Below are 27,914 nucleotides of genomic sequence, written 5' to 3'. Positions count from 1 at the left end.
CCAGGCCTTCCACAGTCTGCAACTATCTATGGTCAGCAGGATGAAGATTTCTGCTCCTTGTCAGTTAATGTTTGCAGTGAGTAGAATCCTCTTGCATACCTTCTCTGGCACCTCTGTCCTGGGCTCTCTCTGTTGATATGGCCACTGTGGCAGCAGCTGCTACTGCTGCAGACACCAGCAAGTGCTCGAATCTGTCTCCTTAACCAAGCTGCCTGAATGTTTCTTCTCTGGCCAAACTCTCTACTGTGATGGCATACCTGGTTTGACTTTCTAGCTTTGGACTTTTCACTGAAACACTAAAACTGGTTTTATGTGAGAGCTTGTTTAGCACCCAGCTTCCACAATTATTTTTTAACAGCATATAGATTAAAATATTTGATCAAATGAGCTTGCTAATGTAACTCATGTTATGAATTAACTCCCTATTCACCAGTTCCACAAATGTATTGCTGTTAATTTAACAAATGCTTCTGGAGCCCATTTCCCAATCCAGGAAGATTTGTAAGTATGGAGGCTAATACCAGTGACACAAACAGTCTACTTCCTTAAAAAGCTGAGGAGAGCCCTGCTGATTTCCTATCCTAAATCACCAGATAGATAAGCTAGTCCTTTTTCTCCATGGCAAATAAGTGGAAATTGTGGAGAGAAATCAGGAGTGAAATCAGGAGATGTAGTCAAGCAGATTTAGATGAGATGCAACTGTGAAGACAGAGACCTTTTCTCACCTAGACTATATGAACATGTAAACATACCATAGAAGAGTATTTTAATTTAGATGACAGGATGATCAGTTAGTGAATAATTGTTGTAAATAGGTATCAAAGAAGACTGTTGGAATACTAGAAGTAGTAGTGGTATTACAAATGTCAACAAACATTTTGTCATGCATACTAAGCATTCTGAGTGTTCACTGGCTGCAAACCTTCCCATAGCCACAACAGCACATATAAGCAAACCTAGTATTTGTGTGGCAAGCAGCTGGAAAGCAACATTGAGGGTGGTAAATGGGAAGTAGGAATCTGGAGTTATTAAAGATACTGTCACACACCTTGTTTACTCACACCTGGCCTCAACACAATGTAGATGCTAATTTTAGTAAATTATGTAATCAAGAGTCACTTTTACCCTGAAATTTAAAAGACTCCATTGGACTCTTAAATTATTGGGGACACAGATACTGTTTTATACGTTTTATACATATTGTCTTATTTACACCCTATTAAGTGTAGATTTAGCTTAAATTACTAAAATTTTGAGAATATTTCTTGTTGTGCAGGTAGTACTCAATATAGATGCTTTATTTTAAAATTTGGTTACATTTTAACTATGTTTTTGTCATTTAATTTTATTTTGAATTATTTATGTGTGGTTTATTATTCTCTGTGATTTAATTTTACTCAATTTATCATCACCATCAATAGTAGGTCATATTAATACATATTTAACTGGGCCCATTTCAATTTATAAGTTTGTACAAAGTCAGGTTTTTATTTTATAATATAAAATATTGTGACAATGAAAAACTTGTTTCTAAAAATGCTTATTATCCTAATTATAATTTTTATCTTTTCAAATCCTGTCAAAGCAAGGTTATGATATCATTTCATAATTAGAAAAATTGTATCATTACTTCTTGGAGTACATATCTTGACATAATACATGATCTCAGTTTGAAGCCTGGCACATCTATATTATTATAAGATGGAGGGATTGTATTAATCTTTTGTTTGTTTGCAGTGTTTTAAGAAAGAACATTACTATATTCTCAGTTCTTGTTAAATATATATTTGCTTCAGCTAAAAGCTTAGATAATTTATTATGCAAGCATTAATAAAACAATAGTTTCTAAGGTTGCTACTAAGCTATCAATATAGCTTAGTAGTAGTATAGTTTCATGGCCAGGACTCAAAGCAAAAATGAAATTGTTAGACTTCTAATTTGAGAAATGTAAATATTGCCTCTCAATATGCACACTCACATATATATACATATATATGCACATATATATTTCAATTTTATAATCAAAGACTTTTGTGTATTACAACTTATTTAATGTTTATTGAGTTCAATATCAGTATGATGACATATCTGGTTGAAAATTAATGCCACAATCATACCATATTCATTCTTACAAAATTCTTATAAAATATGGTCTTTCACATAAAACTATAGTATATCCTGCTAAACTATGATACAACATGGAACAAGCTTAAACTTCTCAAAACTTTCAATTTCTACTTGATATCAAACAGCAATTTATGGAGGAAGCACTCATTTGGCTCTACTCAGATACAAATTTATAGGTCCAGAGACAGTTTTGCAAAAATTACTACATATATTCTGTCCAGAGATTACCTGTTTGGTTTGATTAGGTAAGCTTAAACTACACATCAATGCCATAATATTAAAATTGTTGGTTCATAGGCAGTATAAATTAAATTTTCAACTTTTCTATTGGAAGAGATGGTTTCAATTTTTTTATTTCCCTAGTACTTGATGGCTGCATTCTGCCTGGGTATCTATTGTCATTAGTATGCTCATTTATTAGTAAGGGAATCTGAAGAGCCTTGGAAAGTACTGGCATCTGAGCATGTGCCAAAGACTCTCCCAAAAATCCCTGTAAAAGATATTTGTTAAGTAATTTCATATCTTACTATGGGAGCCAGTGTGTTAGAGTAGCTAAAAATTTAACCTGCAGGGAGCCGGGGCAAACGCCATTACAACGCGCCGCCCACTCCCTTGCAGCTTTGAGGTCCATATTAGACAGTGCTTGGCAGGACGGTGGGTCCTGGGCTTTGCACGTGCGCGAGCCACGTAGAGTCCCCAGCCAATCCCGTGGCACCTGGTGACGGTGAAAGGCAGATGACCAATGATAGACCGACCCGTGTCCCTATTCCCTATATAAGCGGCCATGTTTCGGGTGCAAGCGCTCTCGCGCTCAAGCTCTCCCATCAATAAAAAGGCTCTCCAATAAAGCGAAGACTCCTGGTGTGGTGGTCGTTTTTTCTCGCTGGCCGAGAAGGCGTTCGCCGCAACCTATGACATTGATTGTGGGCTCCAATTCTCCTTGGACATTTACAGTCTGTGAATTTGAACAGGCTAGTTAACTCTCCTCTGCTTCCATTTTCTTAGTTTAAAATTTTAGTGTTCAGTAATGTATAGGCAGTAATACCTGTGGTGGCCAGCTACAGGAACTATGTAACACTTGGTGCTTCTCAAATGTAACAGAAGTTGGATATTCAGAAATGATTATTATGATGAGTTATTCATTTAAAACAAGCTCTTTTTCTTTCTGATCACCTGATTTTTTATCATGTCAAGTATTTATAAGAAACTTCAACCCAAAGTAAAGTGATCTCAAATTCTTTCTGCATTTCTTAATTACATATTTATAGAGAAATATAAATACTGAAATTTTGCATTAAGAAATGTTTCTGTGTTCAAATACTGTTTAAATCATATTGTAGGGAAGCATAAGAGTTAGAAATAAGTATTGATGCCTCTATGGTGATTGGTAAATGCTCCTTTATTTAGCTACCATGTTTTAATGAGATATCATACCTGTTTAACAATGAATGAGTTGGGCTGAGGACCTGGTTCAAATTGTAGAGCACATGCAAGGCAAGCATGAAATCTAGAGTCCAAGAATATGAGTAAACTGAATTTTATATGAAACTGAGATTTTAACATTAATATTACTTTTCTTTAATCAAGATTGCAAATTGGATGAATTATATCTACATCTCCCCAAAGATATGTTGAAGTCATAACTCCTAACATTTCAGAATGTGATTTGAAGACAGATTGTGACACAGGTAATGAAGTTCAGATCATGAAGGTATGCCCTAATTGAATATACTCAGTAGTGTTATTATAAAAGGAGAAAATTTAGACACAGATTAGGAGGGAAGAAAGTATGATGAGTGATGTGGAGTAAGCTAGCCACATGACTAAAGTGATTCATTTACAATCCAGAGTGCTCAGATGTTAGAGGACAGGAATGAGGAGATCCTCCCCTACAACCTTTAGGGAGAACACTTTGATTTTGGACATTGGGCCTACAGAACCATGAGACAATACCTTTGTGTATTCTAAACCATCCAGTCTGTGGTACTAGGTTACAGACCCCACAGCAAAACAAGTGTAGAACTTTTAATCAAATTAGGAACAATATTGAGAGTTTTAGATCACATTTCTTTACTTCAAGCAGAAGGAATAATTTTTTTAAGCTTTTACACTGTTTCTGGATAGTAAATGCAAAATTGCCAGAAAACACGTGTGCTAATACAGGGTTCATGAAAGTTGTTTTCTTGTACTTCAAAACTTTGTAATAAGGAGGAGAGAGAGGGGAGGAGATGAGAAGGAAGAGAAAGAAGGGAGGGAGAAAAAGGAAAGGAGGAATGACAGAGAAAGGAAGGACCAAAAAGTAAATCTTATCCAGAAATCTCAAGAAATCCTTGGACTGTCACATATCAACAACTTACCAATTATATTAATTTCCTATGATTCCTGCAGTAAATCTGTAGTAACCTAGTGGCTGAAAATACAAATTTTTATTTTACAGGCTTAGAGGTCAGTAGTTTGAAAGTCAGCACTACTAAACTAAAACCACAGTATTGGCAGAATTGATTCCTTTTGGAATCGCTGGGGGAGTATCAATTTTCTTGCCTTTGCAGACTTTCAGAGACTAGTTACATTTTCAGCTATTGGCCTCTTCTTCCTTCTTCAAATAGAGAGGTGCAGCAACTTCTAAGCTGTCAGTTTTCTTTGTACCTGTTTCATACTACCTTTAAAATCTTTGAACATCTACATCTACATCTACATTCTATTTGTAAAAATCACCATGATAAATGGTACCAAACAGGTGATCCAGATTAATCTCATCTTTAGATCTTTAATTTAGTCATACTTTCTAAATCCTCTTAGCCATGTTATAAAACTTGTTCATAGATTCTGGAGATTAGGTTGTGGACATCCTTGGGCTACCAAGGAAAAAACATTATCTATAAAATATGTTACTTGAAATGTCAATTAAACCTCAAACTTAAAAGCTGATCTGCTCCAGTTTTCCTGCAGAAAAAGCTAACCAAAAAATGGATGAATATATACATTTACATAATTTCTATGACAATATGACAATACTTTCAATAATTCAGGAAGTGTTGATTGGTAACACCTGCTAAATCCCAAGCACTTTTAGTTTTCTCCAACAATTCAATGTTTTGCTTCAGGTTCTAAGAAGTGCTATGATAAAAAATAAAGTTAAGTGAAGGAATTTATAGCACATGATTGCTATTTTAAGAGAGATGATTTTCTGAAAGAAGTGGTATTTGTGCAATCTTGAATTAATATCTGCTTAATCAATTGTTCCTATAGATAACAACTGGAAACAACTTACATAATTAAGATTATTGACTGGCAGTTTTGAATTAAAATTGGAAGGAAGCCAAGTAATAAATAATTGGGTATGGATTTTTCTAGGTAAGAAAATCATATCAAGGAGATTTTGTAAAATTTTTACATAAAGACATAGTCCTATCAAGTGAGTAAGAAATTGTTATATCACAAGAGACAAAATAATTGCTCTTAATCATTTGCCTTACTAAATATTTCCTTGGGGGATGCTGGCACAAAATAACCAGTGAATATGCCTTCTCACATATAAGGTGTAGAAACATTCCCATAATGTCCATGAATATAGTGTCATTGATTAGTTCTTGCCCTTAAGGGGCCTGAAGATTTTTTTCCATAGAATTTTCTTATTGGGCTACAAGTTAGATTCAGAAGCATTTGACTAAAACATGTGTCACATGCACATATTAGGCTACAGTTATATTTTTCTTATATACATATAAATGTATATATGAACTATATATAACCCCATATTTTTTTCAGGGTGGTATGGCTACAGACCAACTGTTGTTTTGTTTTAATTTTTTATTATAAAGGTGATATACAGAGGGGTTACAGTTATATAAGTCAGGTAAAAAGTTAATTTCTTATTTTTTAACAATGTCACCCTTTTCTTCACTTTTCCCACTTTTTCCTTCCATACTCTCCTCCATATGCTGTATAGTTCATTTTCAACATAGTGTCTACTAGTGAGTACCATTGCTGCATTTATTCACCATTGTCACTCCATTTCTGTGCCTCCCTCTAAGAACAGTTTTGTTTTCTTTTGTTTTTGCCAGTCCTGGGGCTTGAACCCGCGGCCTGAGCATTGTCGCTGTGCTTCTTTTGCTCAAAGCTAGTACTCTGCCACTTTGAGCCACAGCACCACTTCTGGATTTTTTTCTGTTTAAGTAGTACTGAACTTCTATATTTTAAAGAGTAGGTTGTTCACTTTTTCTGTGCAAGAATTATAAGTAAAAGTTCATGCTTTTATTCAGGTGTTTATTGATACATAGTTTTACAGTATTAAGTATATTTATAAAAGTTAATGTAATTTCTAATATCCAGTTTAATGATAGTTACACAAATCAACCAAAACTTCTAATTCCCAGGGTTATCATTTGGCAAAGCGTGATAATAAGCTTGAAATCTATTCTCTTCCTGTACCAGGTTATTCTAGGGAAGTAAAGGAATAGGAAAATACAATCTGGTTCAATCTACAAAGTAACATATTATTTGGTCTGTAAGAGATTTTAATTTTGCGTTGTCATATCTGGCTTATGTCTAGCTACTCAGGAGGCTGAGATGTGAAGATTATCATTCAAAGCCAGAAAATGAATCTGAAAGATTCTAACCTGCAATTAAGCATCAAAAACTTGGAACTACAGTCATGTCTCAAGTGATACAAAATGAACAGTGATCTAAAAAGCTGAGCTTGATGCCCTGAAAATGTCATCCTTAGATCTATATCACAACATAAAATTTGGATATGTGCAATAGGCAGAATAACACCCACCCGGTCATCTACACACTAAGAACTGGAAGCTGTGAATATAGTACCTCACCTGACAAAGGAGAATTAAAGTTTCAGGTAGAATTAAAAATTCTAAACAGATCACCTTAAAATAGAGGCGTTCTCTTGAATTAACTCTGTGTGCCCAATAAAATCATGTGAAACCTTAAACTTTTAAAAATAATTTGTTACAATTGCATATATATCAGAACTTTATGCATATTTTCCCTCTGTTACATATGAGAGTCAGAATACATATATCCATCACAAAAACCCAGAACAAAAGCTATTATGTTTATATGCTAATCTGAAGAACTATTGAATCTTCTTACTGGAAATAAAAAAATAAAAGGAAATTAATCCATTCTGAAAAGTGTCTGTACAGGGAAAAAATTCTAAAGTTGAAGTGTTTCTTTTTAAGCCTAGGGGAGTTTACACACATTAGGTCTTCTAGAACTCTTTGTTCAGAACCAAATCATCACTAAAGCTTGGATTTCAAAAAAGAATTAAGTCTGGCTCATTCGCCTCTGTTTTTCTGTCTTCTATTAATGTAACCAGAACAAAGCCAATGCAATAGGGTAAAAAGTTCAACTCTGGCATATCAAAAATAAATAAACACAAATTCTAAATCATTACTGTACCAAGGGAAACTGGAAAAACTGATATAAAAATTGCCATTGTACATTCATATGTAACTATTTCTTCAGTTTTGAAAATTGATTTTGTGGTACTAAGAATATAGTTGTAGAAAAAATTTGAGGAACAAGATAAAACTAACAATCTCTGAAATGAGGAAAATTAATTTTCCTAAAAGCCCTGTCAATGACAATAAAATTGATTACATGTCTATAGAGCTGAAAACACTTAAATAATTAATAGAAATTATTGAATGGCACATATAATGAGTTTTTAATGTCTGTGATGATTACAGAAATATAGTTTGAAAATATGCCAAATCTTAATTTATATATTATAATTATATTATTTTAATATGCATTTCTTATTTTTCTAATTGCACTTATAAAGGCAACCAAAAGTAAACTGAATGCCCACACCAAAATGGCTCTATGAGGCAAGTGATGATAACATAGACTCCTAATTCTGGTACTTAGGAGGTCAAGTCGGACAATGCCTCCAAAACAACAACAAAAAAATGAAACAACAAAAACAAAGACAAAATCAAAACATATATAAAAACAAGGATAGTAATATCTAATACTTACAGAAGGATTACTGTACAGACTTTATGACTGCATTCATTGTGTCATTTGTCTTTTGACAACTTGATGAGATTAATCAGTTTTAGTCTTTGTTTGGTTTCAGATGAAATTAATGCCCAAAGATGTTAAGTTATTTGCCTAGATAACACATTCATTACATAGGAAACCTTAATTGGAACCCTTGCCTATGACTGTAGTTTGTGCTTTTCAAAACAGCTTGTACATATTCTGTGTATTTAAACCTCGGATCAAAGATCATCTCCCAACAGCACTTTTCTCTGACTCCCAGGCCCTGCCTAATGCATCATTCCTTTGCTAATTTATACAGAACAGAATAAAAAGGTTGTTTAATTTTAAGCTTTTTTTATAGCTGAGAAATCATTGGATAGCAGAAGGCCCTTCATGAACTGATAAGTACAGGATTACTGCTAAGGTATAATTTTACAACCAGAATGACGGAGTCAAACACAACTTTTGTGAAAGAAAGAACATTGAACACCTTTAATCATTTTGAAGAATGTGCGGACATAAAAAAGGATGTAAAAGCACAATAAATTTCCAGATAGTTAGAGCTGATTTCTGAAATAGTTCATTATTCTCAGTATATTGAGAAGTTCCCAATTTATATATCACTTTATTCTTTTTGCCTCTTTCAGTTGCTAAGTCTATCTCTCTACATCCCTATCTCTTTCTGTCTTCCCCTCCCCTTCTCCTTCATTCTTCTGTCTCTTCCAGATATAAATAATAAGTAATTTGTCACAATACTAAACTGATCTTCAGCATATTCTGATTTCATAAGCCATACAAAGCAATACGCTGCCCTAGTAGAGGTTAGTAAAATGTTAGAATTAAAAAGCATAAACATGTATATGTGTATAGGTATGTTTATGTTTTACATACATGTATATATAACTACATTTTACATAAATGTGTAAATTTATATTTTATATTTATAAAGACTATTTCCAAGACTATTTCAAGGCTATTTTCTGCAAGCACAGTGTTTTGGCCATATATAATGTCTGTAGTTATTCTTACTGACATGTGGGAGCTTTTTGTACAGAAATATCACCAGTTCCTAGTGCCTATTCACCATTTTTATTTTTATTTTTTTGTTTTGTGCCATTTACTGTTTTTAGCCAGAGATTTTTATTATTTTAGATATGCTCACTAATGCCTCACTCTGACTTCACTGATATGTTCCTTTATGCCTCTACTTCTCCAACTTGATCTAAAGACCTTCAAGGAATCATCATTTTCCTTAGATTATGACATATTAGCAAACACAGAATGTGAGGCGCATGAAGAAAGACTGGTAACTTGAAATAAATAATGGAGTGTAATATCCCTATATGTTACTGAAGATTTAAACCATACTTGAAATGCATGTTTAAGTAGTTAATCATTGTTAATGAAGATTTAGAATAGCTCTCATGTTTATTTCATTCTTTTTTAAAACAAAATGATCATTATTTTTTCTACTGCTACCATAACTTAATTATTGGATTTTTCAACATGTCTGGTTGGGAAAGTGTGATGTCAATACCAAAAAGAGACAGAATCTGAATTAAAAAAATATGTCTCATTAACATGTTACAAGTTTGATTTATCTAATTGTAGTAGTTTCAATTAAATGGTTGCTTATCACTGAAATACTCAATTTCCCTGTTTTTAAACCCTCTCAAAGATGGTCAGTTAATTTTAGAGCAAACTTATTCCTTCAATACTATCTTTTAATGAAAGTTTGGTTCTTGAATTTGTCACAATATTGTAAGAAAAACATATGGAATATTATAAAATATGGGCAGAGTATGGCTCAAGAAGTAGAGTGGCTGCTTGAGTTCAAACTCTAGTACCATCATTACCATCACCACCAAAAAAAGAATATTTTAAAATAGCAATAACTTAACAACTGTGATGGTTGAAACTAATTACATATAAAATAGATATCATATAAATTTATACGCATACTATCTGGATAATTCATTTTGACATCTGTAATCAAATGGTGTAACTGAACCTAGGGTCAAAATATTTGAAAATAAGGAAATCATTTTTAAATTGAATTGTATATTAAGTTTCCTGGAAGCAGCATAACAAAGAAACACATGGCTTAGAAAAACAAATTCAATATGTTACGGTTGTAAATTCTGAATTCAAGTTGTCATCCAGAACATGTAGGGGAATCGTTCTCTTCACGCCTTCCAGATGTTGCTAGTGTAACTCAGCTTCTCCACTACCATGCTAGTCTATATGTGGAAATGACTTTTTTTATGGTTTTACTTCTGAGTAAATCTGTCTCTATGTCTAAATTCCTCCTTTACAAAAATGACATGGTCATGGTGATACTGGATTAGAACCTACTTCCCCCTGGGGCATTCAAAATTTAATCCTTAACAGACTAAGAAGGAATATATATATATATATATATATATATATATATGTATATGTATATGCAATATGTATACATTATATACACCTATATAATAAGCATTGTATACACATACACATATACATTGTATACAATATAATATATATTTATGTATGTTACATAAATGTTAATTTGAAAAAAATACCTTGTCTGGGTGACAATGGCTCACACCTATAATACTAGCTACTCAGGAGGGTGAGACCTGAGGATTGAGTTGAAGCCATCTCAGGCAAGAAAGTCCATAAAACTCTTAATCCAAATTAACCACCAAAAACCTGGAAGTGGAACTGTGGCTCCTGCAGTAGAACAATAGTCTTTAGTACAAAAGCTCAAGTAAAGGACCTGAATTCAAGCCCTAGAAGCAGTGTATGTATGTGTGTGTGTGTGTGTGTGTGTGTGTGTGTGTGTGCAACACACACACCTCCCAGCATTTCTCCTGAAAAGCCTAAGCATTTGATGCATTTGGTCTCAAGAATTTGAGTCAGTGATAAATTAGAGCCTAGCATGAATAAAGCCTTAGATTCAATTCTCAAACTACACATACAAAAACATGCATATTCATTTTATTTTAGTATTTTGAGATATTACCATGATCCAGCAACTTAATCATTTGGATGTTCATAAAATATCAAAAATCGGGCTGGGAAGGTAGCTCAGTGGTAGAGCGCTTGCCTTGCATTCATGAGGCCCTGGATTCGATTCCTCAGCACCACATAAGCAAGAAAAAAAAAGCTGGAAATGGCGCTGTGGCTCAAGTGGTAGAGTGCTAGCCTTGAGCTGAAGAGCTGAGGGACAGCGCCCAAGCCGAGTTCAGGCCCCATGACTGGACCCCCCCCCAAAAAAATATAAAATATCCCTCTAGTCCTAATGGAAAAATTTTCTATTCTAGCTTTGTTGAATAGACATGTTTTCAAGCAAAGTGTAGCATGATCATATGGTAAAGTTTTGTTTAAATTATACTTGTTTATGCTAAGTCCCTGTTCAAAGAAAGACAAATTGCTTTTTCACAAATAATGTTATTCTACATAGATTCCTTTTCTTCACATTACAAATACTTTTATAAACCAATGCTTATAAACCTTTCACTCTATCAACTGTTATCTCAACTACATTTCTAGACTACTGGAGATTCCATGGAACTAGAAAAGAATATTTGAGCAATCAAATGTTTACCTGTTTGTGATGAAAGTATCATTGTCTTCTCCTCACAGCAAGTCATAGAACTCAATGTTGGGATTTCATAAATACGAGGGCCAGATTATTAGGAAAGAGCACATTCTTAGTAGGTATTTCAGAATAGCAATTCGACTTTCCCATTTCAGATAATTTAGCACACAGTTGTTATTGAGAAATAAGTGAAGAATACTTTCCCTTTTTTATCATTGTTTTCTGGGTCTTCTAGTGAAGGATAATGCCACAGCTTCCATGATGACATTTATTTTTTCACAAAGCATGAATATTGGGGGTCCCTGGGGATTGGCACTTAAAGAAGACAATCGGGGAAGCAAGACTCTGCAAAGTAAGCAGTTGACTTGTGATGTAGACTCGAGATAATCTTTATGGAAAGTTGTCCCTGGTTGGGCCAATATGTCTACTCCCTCATAATCTCTTCAAGATTAGTCACTGAATGTCAGCCATACTGAGAAGGGGAGCAGTGTTGCAGAAATGGCCTTGTCTAGACAAGATAATCCCTAAAGGAGCAAACAGTTGACAAAGTATCTGTCCATAGCAGCTGCTGGAACATCTTCATTAGCTGGGTATCTGCACAGCATGTTGCTGTGTGCACGAAGGGAATGATCAGTTCTTTCAACTCTGCATTTCACTGGCTTTGCACCATTGTAGGAATCCATACAAACTATGGAATATTAAAGTTGTGCTAATTTCATAATAAGCAAAAAATCTTAGCTTTTTTTAGATATTAGATAGTTTTGTAATCAATCTTCTTGGAATGAAACGTAAATGTTGCTTCAGTCCATTGTGATTTTTGTCCATTGAATTTTATGGATGTATATATACTTTCTAATACATATACACTTTCAAATATTTTGTACATGTGTATATAATACAAAATACAAAAATGTAACCAGCTATAGTTTTTTGGTCACATTCATATCAAAATATGTAAGAAACCAGGTGTAACTAGCTACAGTTAAAGTATGAAGTCTGCTTAGTATTATTTTTACTATTCTAAGATTCTGTTAAATTTAGTACACAACATCACCAAAAATCTTACAAAAATTTCCATCCCAATCAAGGTAGTTAAAACATCTATTTGGATCATTGAAATAGATTTCTATCTTGTTTCCCTGTTTTTCCACAAAATCAAAGTAGTCAGTTTAATTTTCCAAATATGCAGCTGTGTTTGAATCACACTCCTGTACAAAAATCTTTATGCACCTCACTGCATGTGAAATTAAATAGAACTTCTTCATTTTAAATTCAAAGCCCTTCATAAGATTGCTTCAGTTCTTATTTAGACTCTTAATTTATCCTACTCTTATTGATGTTCCCAATTGCTTCACAGTATTTTACTTCCCAACCTGCATGAGTCCAATTAAATTAAGCATAATTGAACTCTTGGATCTTGAGTCAGAAGTCGATATGATGATATACACCTTTCTTTCCTTTCCCATGTTGACAGAAAGTTAATTGGCTAAATTGTAATAATTCCCTTAAAAGTTTTTTTTAAATAATTACTTTCATTTTATTGATGTACTTTAATCATGCCTTTCCCTTTTGCATGTGTTCTTTCTACTGTGTTGTCCAATGAAATTTTAGTTTGTAATTTCATGACCATAATGTGGAATAGTCTATTTTAATGTGAACTTGGCCCGCAAAGATCACAGCTATGGCATTGTTAATAAGTTCAATACTTGTTTTGAATTGATATCCAAACAAACACACCATATTCATTCCACAACTTTAATTTTACTGTTTTTATTTTATCATATGTTCATCTATCAATCACTATAGTTCACCATTCCTCCATTTGAGCAGAACATTTGAACTTTGCTTGTAAATGCAATTTTTCATTAGTTTATGGAAGAAATTCTATTTCTCTTCTTAATCATGCTTCTTTGTAACAAGAATTTTGTTAGTGGTTTAGAAAATAAGTTGATAATTAGAATTATGGTTTTTGATAAATTTTCCAAGTTCTAGTTTCCAAAAGTGTTAATCTGTTTGAAAAAATAGATGAGAATAATTAAAGAATAATTAAAGAATTTATTTTATATAATTGTGACAGAAGAGTGAGAGTTGACATAATTGGGAAGATTACAGAGCAAATGTCAAAGTAGCAAGTATCAAACATCAAAATTGTAGAACTGAGTGTATGGCTCAAACAGAACAGTCCACAGCTAGAAGTACAAGGTCTAGAGTTCAAGTCCCAGAATTTCTAAAAAATAAAAAGATAAAAATTTTGTTCAGACAAAGAAAGGCCAGGAGCAAGGGTGATGATGTGACTTATAGGATCTAGGTAGGGAGAAGAAAGCACTTCCAAGAACAGAGTCAGAATTCAGTTGGTGCATCCTTCTCAGCCCCTCCAAAAATCTCGGGAGATGATGAGGCAAAAATACACAGAGTTTTCAATGGGAAAATAATGTACTTCTTGGGTAGGCAAATACTTTCATTCATACAGGAGATATATATATATATATATATATATTCTTTCAAAGGATTATATTTTCAGCAAAGTAAAAAATTGTAACAAGAAATCAAAAAAACATAAGTGATCATATGCAAAATCTGTCTTGCAATAAATAAGCACAATGTGCTATGTTGTTCTCTAATTTTAAAAATATTGAACAAAGTTTGAAATTAAATACCATGGACATAGCCTTTATTTCTATATTTTATGCATCGAGTGGATCATATGTATAGAGTTAGATCAAAGAAAGAGGAGATAAATACACCTTCTTCTTTTGTATATGTGTACATATAAGTGGATAAGAGAAAGAGCAAGAGAGAGAACAAGAATCAAAAGATGTCAAAATCACCTGGGTGCTGGTGGCTCATGCCTGTAATCCTAGCTACTCAGGAGGCTGAGATCTGAGCAATTCAAAGCCAGCCCAAACAGGAAAGTCTGTGAGACTCGTATCTCCAATAAACCACTAGAAAACTGGAAGTGGTGCTGGCTCAAGCGGCAGAGTGCTCACCTACAGTTGAAGAATGCAGGGACAGCGCCCAGGCCCAGAGTTCCAGCCCCATGACACACACACACACACACACACACACACACACACACACACACACACACACACACACACACACGATGTAGAAATCAAAATCAAAATTAGAAAAGAAAACAAAAGTGAAGAAAATACAAATGTTAAAGATAATCACAAAAACTCTACCTACCACCATAAAATTCAGTAATCTTAAAGAATGAATATATAGACTCAGCAATTAGAGAAAACTCAGGGAAGAAATAGACAATAGTAGGCCTGAAACAAGAATGAACAGGGAGAGTGTCTCTTCTACTGCAGAATGTGTGTGTGTATGTGTGTGCACACACAGCATTGAGCAGAAATCAATGGTAAATCAGAAAATTTTGAAATATGGAGTATGTTTTCTTAAATTATGTCTTAAGAGAAACTAAGTAACAGATTAGTAGTAGATTGAGATAACACAAAGGAACTCCTGAAGAAAAAATCATGGAATGTAGAGTAGTAATAATGGGAAAGACAGTAAATAAATAGATGATGAAATAAATAGATAAATTAATAGATGTTGGTTAAAGATATGTGTAAAAATACAACCTGTAATAACCTATTCCAGCATTTTTATAAAAATGGTGATTTGCTTCACTAGTAGTCCAACGAATAACCTATAAACGAAGGTTTGAGACAGATGGAGGATGTGAACATGTGATTAAATTACAGTGAAACTCTTAGATATGAAATACAGAAAGCATGCATCTATTGTAAAAATTAAACATTCATAAAGTAGTAAATATAAAAAATTGAACAAAAAATCAGTGTCGTAGAAATTACAAAGTTAAAACCTCAAAAAGGACTTTCTCTGCAGAGTGAAAGGATCAGTTGTAACTGAAGGAACAGGAGATAAAGGATGTTACAACAAAAGTTGATATTAAGTCAAATTTGCTTTATTACTGATATGCATAAATAAAGAATCCATCCAGAAACAGGTAGAAATAAAAGAAAAATGTAGGAACAGGCAAAGGGAAGAAGTTTGCATATTGAACTGTTCCTCTAGGAGTGGGACTAGGTAGAAATCTGAAGGCGTCCCAGGACATGGAGAACAGCAAATTATGCAACAATGCCTGCCACCAGGAACAGCAGCCTCACTTACTTCACGACTTTGGAATATAGAACATATAACTAGCACAGGCATTACTTACTAACAGGATCCACATTAATTGTGAATATCAATACCTCATGGATGGAGGATCTCATTCGGACAGAGCAGTGACTTCACATAACTCTTGTTCTGCAAACAGAATATCCTGTCAACCAAGTGCCATACCACATACATGTGCACACATGAGCGCACATGCACACACACATACGCATGCACTGAACATCTTGTGTGTAATATAGTGACTCTAGAGCACAGAACAAATATGTACATAAGGCCAAAATCCCTACTTTGAAGGGCCTTAATGATACCTGGGTCAGGATGTGTTCCAATTTCAAGATCCATTCTTGTGCAGTCTAGTTGGGTCAAATAACTGAATGACAATGTTTCCAAAAATTCACTTCTCTAAGAAATGGTAAGGTAGTTTAGGTGTGATGGGTTGATTTTAAATGGCATTGAGCTGAAGAAAGATACATTTTTTTCTCTCTTTTTTTTTTTTTTTTTTTGGTCAGTCATGGGGCTTGAACTCTGGGCTTAGGCTCTGTCCTTGAGCTCTTTAGCTCAAGGTGAGCACTCTACCAGTTAAGCCACAGTGCCACTTCCAGTTTTCTAGTGGTTTTTATTGGAGATAAGAGTCTCACGGAAAAATATTAAAATATTTGCCTACAATCAACATCTCCTAAACTCATGACATTGAATCTGTCAACCACAATCATCTACCACTTCATCACTCTAAAAATTTAACATCCAGGACACTGTCACTCATGCCATATTTTTGCTTGTTGATATTTTTTCCACTAATATAGCTTCCTTATAATTTGGGTCCCTCTGCTTATACCTATTTACTAACTTCAATTATGCATCTTAAAATACTTTAAAACTTGCCATCAACAAATCCTCTATCCCTGTAATCTCAATTATAGTTATACACTATACAACTATCAGCTCAATTTCTCTAGTTCACTGACTCTAGAAATTATTATACACTACTTTTTGTAATTTCCATTACTATGTTCCTAGCACTTCCACATTGTTTTATAGCTTTAATTTCATCCCTGTTATCTTCAATTCAATAAACCATCATTTAATCATTACTCTCCTATGAACTTGGAATTCTTGTTTAGAAGTTTTCAACATAATCTCCCAGTGAAATGGATACCTCTGTATTCTGTTTGTATTCAACCTACCTGAATCATTTAGAAGTAAACACACATTCATGCTGATTGATTTGACATTAAATTCACAATACATATTGAGTTAATCATTTTATAATTATGTTTCTCTGTCACTCATATAGGGACATATAAGACATCATCTACCCGGTGCTCCTACCAACTTACCACTTTTTTTTTGTCTTTTTTTTTTTTTTGGTTGTGGGGCCTGAACTCTGGGCCTGGGCACTGTCCCTCAGCTCTTCAGCTCAAGGCGAGTGCTCTACCACTTGAGCCATAGCACCACTTCCGGGTTTCGTGATTTTTTTATTGGAGATAAGAGTCTCACGGACTTTTCCTGCCCGGGCTGGCTTTGAACCGCAATCCTCAGATCTCAGCCTCCTGAGTAGCTAGGATTACAAGTGTGAGCCACTGGCGCCCCGCTTGATAATGTTTCTTATCTATAGATAAACTAAAACAATCTGAATACTTTTGTTAGTTTCTACTTACTTCATATGCTATGCTATTTACACTGTTATCTATATATTTTTACTTTTCTCCTGTTAGGAAAAGTTCTCACCATTGCTACTTAGAGCCAATAGTTCCACTTAGACATGAGTCAGTACTGTCCCTAATTCAAGGATATAGATAGGACTGTCGTGTGGCCTTAGGTATCTTCTCGGTTCCATCTGTAAGGATACTGATACAGATCCATAATTATACTTGATTTTTGCTTAAAAATAATAACATTTCGGTAGATAATATAAGGTATAGAAAACTAGTATTATTGAATCATTGACACTAAGAAAAATCCAGAAAAATTATAAAATTTTCTTTTTTAAAAGAAATTTTGTTGTAAAGGGATATAGAGAAGGGTGCAGTTACATAAGTCAGGTAATAAGTACATTTCTTTTTGAATAGTGTCACCCCTTCCTCTTTTCTCACAGCTTTTTCCTCCAGACCCCCTTCCTCCACAAGTTGACTAGTTGTATAGTCTACTGCTAATAGTGTCAGGTGAGTATACAGCTGAATTGGTTCACCCTTTGTCCCACTGTTTCCTGTCATATGGTTAGATAATCATAAGGGAAATAAGTACATGAAAGACACAGAAGGTTTATGAACAATAGGGAGACAGGAATCTTCAGCTGTTTTTTTTTTTTCAATCTTGGAAGGATTTTACAATTCTGGAGATTAGTTACAGGCTGACTGCCTGGATGTTTAGAGGTAGCCAGTGCATAACATTGTTCTTAAGAATTCTGATGATCCTCTTTTTCCTCTTTCTTTCCCTCTCCTCCCCTCCTAATGAAATCCCTATCAAAATCCAAAAGAGAACAAAGTTAAGCATCATAATTTAAAAGCTTACTAACATGGCCAGTATCAAAGAAATAAAAATATATGCCAGTGAGTATGCAGCCAAAAGGGGACCCTAGTATACTCTTGGTGGGAATGAAAACTTGTTCAGCCAGTCTAGGAAACAGAGAACCACCTTGTGATCCAAGAAATTCCACTTTGGGGCATTTATCTAAAAAAACTAAAAACAAGCATACAGTACAGTTACAAACACAACTATATTCATTGCAGCAATATTTACTATAGCCAAAGTATAGAATCATCCCAGATGACCCTCTGTGGGCAAATGGATCAAGAAAGTAGGGCATATATACACAATGGACTTTCACTCACCCATTAGGAAGAATGATATTGTATCATCTGTGAAGAAATGGAAATACTTGGGAAAAATGCTTAGTGAAGTAAGTCAGGCCCAGAGAGACATAGAATTCATATGTTTCCTTATATGTGGAAGCTAGGTTTAGCTTATAAACTTATAAAACAATGTATCATATAATGCATGATATGCAAGCATACACAAATGTATTAACTGGAATATGATATATTCAAGAGAATCTTGAATCTTGTAATTCCTTAAAATATGAAGTCAGATTTCAACAAAATAAACACCAGGCAGTACAAAAGATGAACTAATGCAACACTCACTAGACACTATGTTGGAAACAAACTTTATACCTTGTGGGGGAGGAAATGGGGAGGGATAAATGGGAGAAAATAATGGAGAGGATAGCAGTGTTTAAAAAGAAATGTACTCATTACCTTACTTATGTAACTGTAAACCCCTGTTCATCACCTTTACAATAAATTAAAAAATAAAAAATAAAGTAATTAATAAAATGAAAACAAAATATACACCAGGAAAGGGTACTTAAATGAGATGGGGTGGGATCAAGGGGAGATGATGAATGAAGAGAAGGGGAAGTCTAGAAGAATGTAGTCAAGAATTCAGTGTATGTCCTACAAAATTAAGAAAAGGGAGGGAAGGGGTTGCTAGGAGGGATGATGAGAATGGTGATCAAAGTGCATTGTACTCATAAACTGGATAGATATAATTTTCAAAGCATACCCAAAATTATTCAGTGAGAAAGAATATTACTTTCAAGAAATGGCCTTGGAAAAGCTGAATCTTGACATGTATAGTGATGAAGCTGATCTCTTTCCTTACATTATCGTCCAAAATTAATTAAAAAATTTGATCCAGACTTAAATGTGAGCACAATAACCAGCTGTGGAAGGAAACATCAAACGATATGATATTGATGTTGAAAATGATTTCTTTGAGATGACAGAATTTGTGGGCAATCAAAGAAAAAGTAGATAAATGAAAATCTCATTAAAATGAAAAGCTTTTGTATATCAAAGAATGACTTTAAGATAGCACACTGAACTGGGAAAAATGTTCTGAGGATCACAGTTCAAAGCCAGTCCAGGCAGGAAAGTCCATGAGACTCTTATCTCCAATTAACCACCAGAAAACTGGAAGTGGTACTGTGGCTCAACTGGTCGAGTGCTAGCCTTGAGCTGAAAAACTCAAGGGCAATGCCCAGACTCAGAGTTCAAGCACCACGACTGATCAAAAAAAAAAAACAAACCCTAATTACTGAAAGTGGTAAAGGCTGTTTAAGTCTCAGAGACACAGAGTGCATGGGGAGACTTCTACCTAGTCTTCTCTGGCTTTTGTCACCATCAGAGAAAAATACAGAGAAAAGTCAGTGTAAGGAATTAGGAAGAAGTTTTATTATATAGTGAGAACACAGACTCAAGAGGAAGTGTTGATTTCTTAAGTAAGTAACACATTCTAGGCTTTATTTGGTGTGTGTTATAGACTAAGAATGGGTGATGTGGCCCAAAGTTACAAATGTGTTGGTTTTGACTAGGGTGACGACAGGAATATTTTATTTCTTTGTCAGGTGAGTATGTAGGTTAGAAAAAAAAGTCTGACATGATATTTGTAGTTGAAGCTATTTTTCTTGAACACAACCAGTGTGACAATTGTTGATCCTATGCCTAGATAATATATGATTTTAGGCTATATGTTCCTATGTTTCAATTCTTCCTCATTATTTTAGGGTCTTCCCTTTATTTCCTCCTTGCCTTATCGTTAGTTCTTATCTATAATAATTAGAATGATTTAAACTAATGACACAAAGAGATACTTTTACATACATATCAGATGGCTTTAAAAATAAGAAAGCAAAGGAAAATAAAATGACCTGTTTGCAAGAGTCTGGAGAAATGGAAATCTTTTGTGCATTGCTGGTAGACATGGTGAAATGACTGTGGAAGCTTGTACTTTGGTGCCTTCACAAGCTTTAAAAAATGCCTTTAAATAGTTGTACAAATGGGCTTTATGTCAACATGTCACTTCTCACCACCACAAATACAATTGCTCTATGATCCAGACATTCTACTTGCAGACACAAGGTTGGAAAATTTGAAAACCAAGGTATTTTATACCAAATGTTCTACTATTCATTATATCTAAAAATGGAAATAATCAAATGTCCTTCAATCAGGACAAAATATATACATGTATTGTGAAATACTATTGAGCCATAAGAGGAAGGACATTGTGATATATGTTACAATATGACTAAACCTTGAGAATATTAAGCTAAGTTAGATCTGAAAAGACAAACCTTGTACCACTGAAGTTCTTAGAAAAAGTCACATTTTTAGGGAGATTTAAATGGAAGTTACTAGGCGTAGAAGAGAGAGAGAAGGAAATTATTTAAGGGTTACAAAAATTTTAGGTTGAACTGAAAACTTAAGGAAATATCAATGAGCTTAATGCTCTTGGGCTGTGTGTTTTAAATATCTTAAATGATCTTAAAGATAGAAAATCTGCCATTTCACCTCCATTTAAAATGTTTCTTTTCTTTTTATTCTGTAATGTCTAGCTAAAAGAAAAAAATCCTTCTTACATTTGGAGACTAGTAGCATTTTATTTTTCATAAAAAATGTTTGAATTCATTTATTTTTTTCCTAAGAATTTACTTTGGATAGAATGTTTTTAAAAATGATTTTAAAGGATAATTTCAAATGTCAAAGCTAATTTTGTGTTAGATAGTCCTTAATATGTTTCTAATGAGGGAAAATGAGTTCTATAATTTTGACTGTATTATCTGAAACAGAACCAAAGTATAGAATAATGTTAAAATGCAGACACAATAAGGTTATAAATGCTTAGAAAAAGCTAACATACTTTAGTTTGATGAAGAATACTGCTGTATTACAAAAACCTATTTTTGTCATACCTTTACAAATGTACATCAACTCTATCAATGACCTGCAAACACAGATTAATCAATTTTCACAGTTCATACATTTCAGGATACTTTCTTTTTTTATTGTAAAGGTGATGTACAGAGGGGTTACAGTTATGTAAAGTAATGAGTACATTTCTTGTAGAACATTGTTACCCTCTCCCTCGTGTTTTCTCCCTCTTTCCTTCCCTCCTGACTCCTCTCCCTGAAAGTTGTAAAGTTAATTTCAAACATATTATCTTGTGAGTATCGCTGTTGTATTGGTTCACATTGTGTCTTTTGTCTCATCATTTTGTTATTCTCCTTCTCTTCCCCCAAATCAGATAAACATATATACAAGACAGAGGGTACCAAAATAAAAAAGTGACAACAGCAAATAAACCAAAGGAAAAAGAACATGAAAGAAAAAAGAAATAACTTCACACAATACATTAAAAACAAAAACAAAAAAAAGCACTCTTCATATCTTGGAGTTCATTTTGATTAGCATCATTTTATGTAATCATATATACATAGCTATTATGATCATCTAGTAGACATCTAATATGGTAGACATACACTAATTATTAGAAATGAGGACCAAGATGGATTACATGGTGATGTATTTATTAAATCTACTCTGTCATTACCCTCAGCAAAATAGTAGAATAATGTTAGGAACAATGTCTCTAATGTTAGCTTTACTCTGAGCCTGAGAGAAGAGATTACCCTCACTTTATGTAATGTGTCCAAACTATGAAAGTAACTTGAAGGCTTTTAAGGATTTAAATCCGTGTGTGTGTGTGTGTGTGTGTGTGTGTGTGTGTGTGTGTGAAAATGCTTGCTCCAGGGCTTTGTAATTTGTTTCTTGTCATCTCCATAATGTATACTTATTTTTGTTTTCATCTCATTTTGAGATGAAAAGCAAAAGCAGGTACACCTTCTAAATTTATTGTCCTGAATTACTGAACAAAATTAAATTATGGTTCACTCGATAGTATAGTTCAGCTTAAGTGTAAATAATTTCAGAGAAATTTTTCATGAGAACAAAACAAAATTGTAGTATCTGGCTACCTTTGGTAAGGAATTAACCCACCTGTTGACACCAACCTGGACATTTCTGACTACTTTCACCATGACTCTCAGGAGAAGGGCCAGACCTGTGCTGCTCGGAGAGTTTTATCCCTCAGGTGTTCCTCCTTCTTAGTTATTTGTATGCTTTGCCTTTGGTCTACATTAGCATATTGTTACACATGACAAAGGTTTTATGAAAATTTTACCACTTGTCCTTTAAAAGCATTGCACTTTTCTGTTTACACAAGGTATCTTTTAGAATGTCTATACAAATTTACCAGACATATTTAGATTTGGTCTACATAATTATCTACACATGCCAAGGAAGGCTTTGTTACCTACTGATGAATTGACAGTTTGTAACCTAATGCAAAGTATTGTTAAAAAGCATTATATTCACAACCTCATTCCTTGAGGTGCAGACTGCAAATATTCATTATAATGAGCCTAAAGTTACCTGTGAGAGAAAAGAGATTTGAATCAAACTTATTATATTCTTTTTATATTCTGTGGTGATCACATTTGTTTTTTTTCTTTGACTGGTGGAAATAATTTAAAGCTCTTTTGCAGCTTTTGCAACTCTAAAAAGGACAATTGCATCAAAATTAAATAAGATTCCAAGTCAGAAAATTGCTTTTCTGTGTTGTATTCATTGCTTAGAAAATTACACCTTCAAAACGTAAAATAGCATTATTTTATTTTACAAAGAAAAAGCCACACAGTTAAATATAAACATACAATGATATGGATAGGAACAAAGAGTTTCATATTCATGTAAATAGCTATCTCCTGCAAGAATCAAGTGTAAGTATTGCTAAAAATGGTGAGTTTCCTTGCTTATCCATTTTCATATTGAGAAAATATAGTTCTATAAATGTATTTTCTTTTGACTTAATATTTTTTTCCAATGCAAAATAAGCAACAAAACACATTTGTACACATACATAACTTCTGTAAGTAGTGACTGGCTTTTTAATGATGTCAAGTAGCAAGCAGTCTTGAGGAAGAATATGTTTTCCTCAGAGTGTCAGAAAGAAAACCAAAATATAAAAAACATTTTTAAAGTTTTTTTTATTAAGGGGACAATATTTAGATGGCCAGACTAGTTTGTTAGGATCATAGGACATACATACATCATATATGATAGTCCATTCCTGATTTCCTAGTGCACTGTATGAAAGTTCTCTTTAAATCATAGAAATATGGGAATCTATTGCATTTTTCTTTCTGGTAATGATATAAACTCACAAATAATACATATTGTAACAACCAAAAGTAAACTCAGTAATGTACATCATTGACATTTTCATTTTTACCAGAGAGACCTGAGGTATCTATATAAGTTTGTATGCATTATCCTGCCCATGTAATTGTAGCCCCTCTGTACAGTATGTTCTCAAATAAAATAAAATAAAAATTAAAAAAAAAGTTAATGAGCTACATTCTAAATAGAGGTAAGTACTTTATAGAAAAGTAATGTGATAAGTGTCATCTTATCCATAGGGAAATGGTAGTAGAACTAGAACCTACTATGGAGAAGATAAAAAGAAACAATCCTAAATACCTCTACTTTGTCTTTTCTAACAGATTGCAGTGTGGAGAAATTAATTGCCACAGAGTAACTCTCACCATTTCTTCACTCACTGTCTGAGGGAAATAAACCCACCACCAAAGGCTTTTAAGACTTACAGAAACTGAAGACTAGGACTATCTATCCCAGGACAAATGAAGGAAATTTTTCAATATCAATTACTTTAAAATTCTGGAAAGCTAAAAGCTAGAAAAATGATATAAATTCTACTCAAACATGCTGAGTCATTAGAAAGTGTAAGACATCTGAATCCCATGTTGGAGAAAGGGAAGTGAGGCTGAGACGTATTTAGAAGGTTAGGACAATATTCTGTCACCCAGAGCAAGAGTCAAGAACAGACCAGAGGTCAGCAAAAGAAGAGTCAATGAGCTTGAAGAAAAAAAAGAGAAAAGAAGCTTGAAGAGAAATTGGTATCGTTGGCAAAGTATCACATGGATAATCTAAGTGTTTAGGAAAAAGAAGGAGAGCATGAATAACATTTTAAAGTTCATAATGCAGTTTTATATTTTCTTAGTAGTAGATACATGATCATATACTTGACATACATCATAAAATTGATCATATACAATATATTTAATCATTTATGATAATAATTTATAGCAAACTAATTATATCCTAATAAAACATATCAAATGACCTAAAACTTTTAAATAACATTAATTTTGTGAAGAATACCTGAATAACTGTTCTCATTTTGGTCCCTCAGTTTCATTGAACTAGCTGGACTACTTATGTAAATGTTTTACCTTACATATTTGTATTCTTTTCTGGAGATTGAATTTTCCTCTTCAACATGAATTCATGAGGGAATCAGTTTCTCTCAGTCATCCTCACCTAATGATTAAAATTTGCCAAACAACGAACATCTTTGTCTTCCTCTACTTTAACCTTCGATCCTCACTCTTTCATGAAAGAGGAGGCTGGCATTCTGGCATATGAGTGAAAGCCCAGCTATATGAGAGGCAGACAAGAGATGGAAGAATTCAATTTGAGACCATTTCAAGAAAAAAACAAGCAAGACTTTGTCTCAAAAAGAAGCTGGGCAACTTGACTTATGGCCGTAATCCCAGCTATTTGGGAGGTACACATAGGAGGATCACAATCTAAGGCTTGTATTAGCCAAGAATTCAAGACTTTACCCTCCTTCTCCCCCCCCCCCCAAAAAAAAAGCTTTAAAAGCAAAAGAATGGAAGGTGTGGCATAGGTGGGAGAGAGCATGCCTTGCAAGAGTCAGGTTCTAAATTGAAGTTCCAATACTAGAACAGTTTCCTTTGTTCCCTATTAGGTACTCAAGGGACTTGAGATATACTCTTCACCAAATGATTCTGTGCATGCAAATCTTTTATGATTGAGAGCTTGTTATCTTCTTACATGAAAATATGAAAACTGTTGTTATTTGGTAAGAAAATCAAATCAGAATTAAGATTGGAAATCACTAGGGTTTTTCATGTTACCCTTGCTCCTGATATGTGCTTCCTTACTCATATGGCTTTGTTACTGAGATCATCATAAATTAAGGGACATACTAAGAAATACCACAGTGGGTCAATATTTTCTACACTATTTTTTAGTGGTCTGGCAACCTCAGTCCAGAAGACCTACTCAACTTTCATGTAAAAAGTAGAGTTATCTGCTCGTGTTTATCAGACATAATATTTAGTTTTTGAAGCATATGCATGAAAATTTTGACTATAAATTTCTATATTTTTCATTGAGGAGGAATTCTGGCATTCATTTTGGAGTTTGACAAGTTGTTGAATAAAGAAATCTTAAAGATATATCAGTATGTTTCGAATCTGTTCAACTTATTTTGATTCTGTGTTGTTCAGAGTTTGTTAATAAAGCCATTCTTCTTCAGTGTCACTAAACTTACTCAGTGTCTATTCAGATGTTTCTAGCAAAGAAACAATTTTACAGTTGAAAATAGATCATCTTAACTACACATTACAAATGTGTTCTTTTAAGGAAAGACATGATATATTATTCCAGTTGAGCACTTAAAATTAACAAGTGCATATATAAAATGTATTGGTTTCTTGTTACAGTCATTTTATAAAAGCACAACATGTAAAATATATTTTAATATATGGAATTTTTATCTTAAACACAGAAATTGAAGTATGTTTTTCATGATTGCAAGAGATTACAATGATTATAAATATTTGCCTACAAAGTGTTTGGATTATTTATTATAAGATATATGTATATATATTATAAATGTACACACCTACATGACTGTTGTTCAGAGAAATTAATAAAAAGTTGGAACATTACATTATAAAATAGCACATTTGCTACATTATTGACAGTAACAAAGAGAAGTATATTTTTGAAACAAAAATGTAGGGTTAAAACATAAGCATATTAATGAATTTAAGTATACAAAATACCACAAAGTTTACCTTTTAACTAAAATATTTGATGGACAGTGGAGAGATAGCATAATAAATTTAATTTTTAGTGAATATTTTTTAAATATCACTAAAAATTAGTACTGGTAACTCATAGCCTATGATCCTAACTATTCAGAAGGCTGAGATTTGAGGAATGTAGTTCAAAGCCAGCCCCGGCAAGAGTGTTTATGAGATTCCTACCTCTAATGAACTACCAAAATGCCAAAAGTGGAAATGTGGCTCAAGTGATAGAGTGTTAGCCTGGAGCAAAATGGCTCGGGGACAGTGTTTAGGCCCAAAGTTCAAACCTGAGGACTAGGACACACACACACACACACACACACACATGTTCACAAATAGATGACTGGAAGTATTAATGCAGAAAATAACGGTAAAAATGTGAATGTTTTCAAATTAACAGACTAATATAGTGACTATGTATGAAAAGGTAGATATGTAAACATGAATATGTGTGCATCATATGTATACATATAGGTAATATTCCTCATAGTTTTCTCTCAATTTTTAATTTTATTTCAAATCATTTAGATAAGTAATTGCAAAACCACAGATGTAGAGATTGTATGATATGAATTATTCAGAAGTTATTTTATTTAGAAACTTCATTTCAAACTTTTCTTCTGTGAGTTAAAATGAAAAATATCTTTTCTGGGACTATATCCAAGTTTATATGGATTTTATTTCTTTGATCAATAATCACATCCTTTTAAGCTCCAGAGTCTAAAAATGTACTTTAGTGATATCTCTGTAACTTCTAGGCAGTTATTTTTGAAAATTTGTAATATTTCCTTACTAATCTCCTCTGCCCAGAAATGACTTTAGGAAGAGACTTATTTTATCCTCAGAACTTAGTGACATTATATTGAGGCTTCAGGGTCTGTTTTAAAAAGCTAAAATCAAAATCATCTTACTGTCCTTAACTATATACTCAATTGAATGTACTTTGTGACAACCTTTTTTCTGTAACAGCATCATGTGGGTTTTTTCTTTTTGCAATTTTTTATTGTGATTAAGTGATCACATAAATTTCACAAATTTTACAATATTGTGGGATAGTGATACTTTGTTAAAGTCACAAACACATTCTAACCTCCATGGGGCAAATTTTTGTCTTTTTCGTGGTCTATAAAGTTTATGAGTTCTATGAGCTTTGACGATACAGTTATTTCTTCCATATCAGGTGATATGTACATTTCTTTCCTTTTGCTTAGTGTTCCT

General features: G+C 33.5%; 1 long non-coding RNA gene across 1 annotated transcript; it reads left to right on the top strand.

Moving 5' to 3' along the window:
• On the top strand, positions 1 to 24,808 carry LOC138823022 (uncharacterized). The gene is made up of 3 exons (XR_011370716.1): positions 1 to 76; positions 3,715 to 3,815; positions 24,279 to 24,808. It is a non-coding gene; the product is annotated as an uncharacterized lncRNA (long non-coding RNA).
• The last annotated feature ends 3,106 nt before the right edge of the window (positions 24,809 to 27,914 follow it).

This window comes from Dipodomys merriami, unplaced genomic scaffold (genome assembly GCF_024711535.1).
Source record: "Dipodomys merriami isolate MVZ:Mamm:240054 unplaced genomic scaffold, mDipMer1.0.p SCAF_12, whole genome shotgun sequence".
In the NCBI taxonomy this organism is placed as follows: Eukaryota; Metazoa; Chordata; class Mammalia; order Rodentia; family Heteromyidae; genus Dipodomys; species Dipodomys merriami.
The sequence above is the reverse complement of the archived record's forward strand: the minus strand, read 5'-3'. Positions and strand labels throughout refer to the sequence as shown.